At 33.0% G+C, this 5,000-nt stretch overlaps 1 long non-coding RNA gene across 1 annotated transcript; it reads left to right on the top strand.

Annotated features, from left to right (window-relative positions):
• Window positions 1–1,558: 1,558 nt before the first annotated feature.
• On the top strand, window positions 1,559–4,828 carry LOC135214594 (uncharacterized). Its single transcript, XR_010314426.1, has 3 exons — window positions 1,559–1,633; window positions 2,421–2,588; window positions 4,121–4,828. It is a non-coding gene; the product is annotated as an uncharacterized LOC135214594 (long non-coding RNA).
• The last annotated feature ends 172 nt before the right edge of the window (window positions 4,829–5,000 follow it).

A 5,000-nucleotide genomic window follows, 5' to 3' on the forward strand; every position in this document is an offset into this window, starting at 1 on the left:
TTCGGTAGGGTTGTTATGATGTCATCACAGTAGCGGAAAGATATTATAGTTATTTCTGTCATATTTTGTTACCTCTCCAAACGATACGATGTCTTCACCTCACAGTAAATACACAAGAAGTTCATAACCGATTACTTTTTTTATGAACGACTTCCATAAAATGAGTTGAAAAGTATTGAATTGGCATTCGATGTTACACTGATAATTACAATGTCACCCTTCTCTTTTTAAATACATATTCTGGCTGTTTAATGGGTGATTGTTTCCCTTCTGTAAAAACTAAAATTAAATATACAGCTTCCTGTTGATTTCCCAGTCGTTCTTGATACAGGAAAAACACAGAACATATACCAAACTTTTGATAAAACCTTTGAATTTACAATAGTTGACTTTTGCAATAGTGACAGTTTCCTGGAATAATCGGTATAATCGAGATCCTACTTCATTTGCACATTATGTGGAATCTATGTGGTGATTTGTTAATCATCCACATCCTTCAATTTTAACGCATTTTTCAAGAGTAATCATTTCACACCCGTTGGATGAGAGTTTAATCTCACCTTCAACAACCTACGTGTGACGCCCACGCGCTTCCCCAGGTCACATCTGGGGCGCAATTAAACGGATAAATGACTCCCGAGATCATCAAAGGGCGAGGCCTTTCTTTATATTGAAAACAAAGACCCAAACCTCATTGGATTAATAGGTATTAATTTTAGCTGAACGGCAGGGAGATTTTTGTTCACCGTTTGTCGCAAGGCCAGGTAAAAAAAGAAAGAAAAAAAGTTTAACGCAAATTAGCGAGACACTTGCATAAAATGGTAATTTAGGAATTTGGTGTTTTTAAATTTTGATTGAAAAGTATTTTTGAAAAAAGTTTTAAGATGTTTGTACAAAAAAATTCTCTGCTAATGTATTCAGTCAAATTTTTCGGCCAATGTATTCTGTGAAATTTCGCTGCTAATGCATTATTCTGTCAAATTTCTCTGCTAATGTATTTTGTCAAATTTCTCTGCTAATGCATTATTCTGTCAGATTTCTCTGCTAGCGTATTATTCTGTCAAATTTCTCTACTAATGTATTTTATCAAATTTCTCTGCTAACGCATTATTCTGTCAAAATTCTCTGCTGACGTATTATTCTGTCGAATTTTCCTGCTAATGTATTCTGTCAAATTTCTCTGCTGACGTATTATTCTGTCGAATTTCCCTGCTAATGTATTCTGTCAAATTTCTCTGCTGACTTATTATTCTGTCAAATTTTTCTGCAGGTCCCACAGAACTTCTTCGCTAGGATGGAACCAGACAAGACGCCGAGCGTAAGAAAGAAAAAATAACAGTAAAGAATGAGGTAAGAGGTTTCCCATCTTAAATTACATTTAGAACGAGCTTTACAAAAACGTTTAACTCTTCAGCGCTAAAACATCAGTTAACTATTCAGTTTCCATGAATATCAAAATAGTAGAAGTGTTTGTCTCTCGTGTCCGTGGTCCTTGTCTGCAATGACGTCACCAAGAACTAAATTCAGTGAAAATCAGTGTTCACCAAGTTTAGTGGGTTGGGTTCGTACGTATATTTACACGTAATCGTTGATTGTGTATAAGTTTGACGGTCTCTGTTGTTGCGTGATCGTGGTGCGTTTTAAGTTTTCTTTGTTACGTTCAAGATCAGCGCGGTTTGCTGTTGAACGTTTTCCTACCGTTCTAAGTGGAGTTGTCGTGATGGAAACCATCGATCTATTCTGACCAGTTTAAATTCAGTTTTTTTATTTTTTATGCGATTTTCACTTGCTTTTCAATGGAGATTTTTTTAGTTTTGTTTTAATGTCTGAAGTGGTTGTGTTCTTAATTTGTTTTAAGTTTGGTTTCCTTAAATGTCAATCTTAACTTGGTTTCTATAAATGTCACTAACTTGGCTTCATATCTACTGTAAAGTTTTTAAATTAGTCTTCCAAAACATTTTTTTTATACTAGGCTAAGCAACTTATACTAGCCTAACCACATTTACTTATCTTTTCATTGTCACAGCTTAACTTGGTCATTAATGACATAGATGAAATAGTGTCTGGAATCATATTTAATTTTCAAAAATTGTCATTTTTATTATCCTTAAGTTTTTCTTATAGCTGTGATCCATTAAAGATTCGCTTTGAGCCTGTAGTATTTTTTTGAATACATATTTAATGCATTTCAGGTTCAGCTTGACTCCACGAACGCTTTTTTTTTTCTCTCCCCGTCAGTGGCAAAGCAATATGGATATTCTGGTTTACTAAAACTTACTTTTCATGGAGGTTATTATTGTTTGAAATCAAATATTAAGTGACTTTGGTGTAGAAACACGTACCCAAGAAATATATAGTGTAAAATCTTTTAATGTAACTACTTGATCATAATCGTATTTTAATCACTTTAAACTTTCCAGATTGGGAATAATGGACTTATGGATATCTTGCCGAACCTCTCGACTGAAAACTTGGATACTTCCGGCAGCCTCCTGAATCTAGTATTTGAAACGACACAATCTGGGAGAAGGGTTTAATTTATTCCGAAGTCTGGTTATGAAGTGTGAATTGAGTTTATCAAAACTGAGGTGAGTTGTACAGAGTTTAAGAAAACCCAAACCTCTAGTTTTAAGAATTAACTCCACCCCTACAGGGGCGGTGCCCTTGTACGGGTGGAGGCCCCTCCCATGCCCTGTCCCATAGGTCTTAGGATCTATGGGACAGGTGCGGGAGGGGTGGTGTAGGTGGTTAAATAAAACTAATAAAACTTTCAGGTATTGACTTCATTAGCCTAGCCATTTTAGGTAGTAACTTGATAGACCTTCAGATGTTTTTCAGTCTTAAGAATTTAAAGTAACTTGCATTTAAATTTATCAGGGTTTTAAGTTTTTTATTTTTTAGGTTTGGATTTATGGTTTATTTTTGTTGGGTTGAAATTTATTAGGTCGTGGTTTAAATTTATTAGGGTTTATTTTAATTTGTTTGGTTGAAATTTATTAGGGGGTAAGCTTTTTTGTTGGGTTTAAATTGGTATGGTTTTAAGTTTTTCTTAGGTTTAAAATTATTAGGGTTTAAGCTTAGTTTATTTGGGTTAATTTATTAGGGTAAAAGTTATTTAATTTGTTGGGTTTAAATTGTAAAGTTTTAAGATTTAAATTTGTTTAAATTTATTAGGGTTTAAGTGTATCTTCATTTACTGGGTTTAAATTGTAAAGTTTTAAGATTTAAATTTGTTTAAATTTATTAGGGTTTAAGTAGATCTTCATTTACTGGGTTTTAATTTATCAGGGTTAAAGTTTCTTAATTTGTTAGGTTTAAATTTATTAGTTTATCTCCATTTGTTAAATTTAAAAGTTATTAGTGTTTTAAGTGTATCTTTGAGTCTAAAAGTTATTAGGGTTTAAGTGTATTTTCATTTGTTGGGTTTAAAGTTAATAGGGTTTAAGAGTATTTTCAGTTGTTGGGTTAGTTTATTAGGGTTTTAAGTGAATTTGTAAACTGTAGCTTCCATTGTTAAATGTTTTGCGTTAAATATACTTTGTTTTTCATCAGATTCTTTATTTTTAACTAATAAATCTTAGCTGTTAACTTTTTATTGCTTAGATCTCTGCCCAGATTTTAATTTCATTGTTCAAAATACTTAACTTTTAATTTTGATAGGATTTAAAGATTTTAAGCTAATATAAATCGTAGCTTGCGTTGTTTGTTTGAACTTTTAACAATTTTCGGTAGTTTTAAGGCTTATAACTTGACTGAGTAATATTAATGCCAATAATACTGGGAACATACAATAAACAAACCTTTATTAAAATGGATCTGCTTTCCTTTACTGGTAGCTACTAATGTAAAGGAAACTTCTTGATTTTTTTAAACTTTGTGGTTTTGTCCACTTAAGTGGTTGTCAATTAGACCTGATGTTTGAAGCAACTTCCTTGGAACTTGCTTGGAAATTGCCTGGTAATTCTGAATCTTATACAATTAGAGTAAATTGGATTTAGTTTTCCTTCTACTGTAATTCTCTTGATACCAGAGTATTATTCTGCGGCATTTTCTTATATTTGCATTATGGGCTTAATAACACTGCTTATTTGTATGGTGTTTTTATGTTGCATGGAACCAGTGGTTATTCAGCAACGGGACCAACGGCTTTGTGACGTCCAAACCATCTCGAGAGAACTTCTATCACCATAAATAAACATCTCGCCCCTCAATGGAATGCCAGCGAATCGAACTCTCAGCCACCGAGGTGGTAGGCAAAGTCCATACCAACCACACACACTGAGGCGCTTTAATGACAACTAGCGTTTTAGAGAGTGCAGGCAGAATGTTCTTCTGTTGGTAGAGCACTATGATTTTCAACAGAGTTGGATTGGAATCTTGGCTGGGAATGGATCCTATTATTAGACTTCTCCTCTTTAACCGTACTGTAAAGTTTTCGCCATTCTTTAGTTCATATTTGTAACTGGGTATTTGCTATTTCAATAGACTATAAAATTCACATGCATGTAGTTTTTACCTTCACAAATACTAAATCCGAATTGAATGTGTAGTTTGTAGTACCTTGAAACCGAGGAATGGCTCGGTATACTTATTTCCAATATTTAGTTTTATTATACCTTAAACAACTACGGTTGAAATTCAACTATGGTTTATAACTAAACAATCTTCACCCTCTCGAGTTAAGCATTTAAACTGTGGTGAATAATAACTTTGTGATTACAACTTGGTTATTTTTATTGTGGTTATTTTTATTGTGGTCTACGTGAAGTGATACTCTAAAGTATTAGAGCATAGGTATTCGTTGGGGTGAAGTGACTTTTAAATCCATTTATACATAGTTGTACTTTTATACGAAGCAGATGTTATATATATAAATAAAACCTGGAGGGACAGATAAACAGACTAGTTTTGTGTATAATTAAAATATATGAAAGTTATAATGGAGTTAATTCTCTGTGGGAATATTCGTCTATAACAATGTAATTTTTTTTTTACCAAAG

Source organism: Macrobrachium nipponense, chromosome 46 (assembly GCF_015104395.2).
Source record: "Macrobrachium nipponense isolate FS-2020 chromosome 46, ASM1510439v2, whole genome shotgun sequence".
NCBI classification, from domain to species: Eukaryota; Metazoa; Arthropoda; class Malacostraca; order Decapoda; family Palaemonidae; genus Macrobrachium; species Macrobrachium nipponense.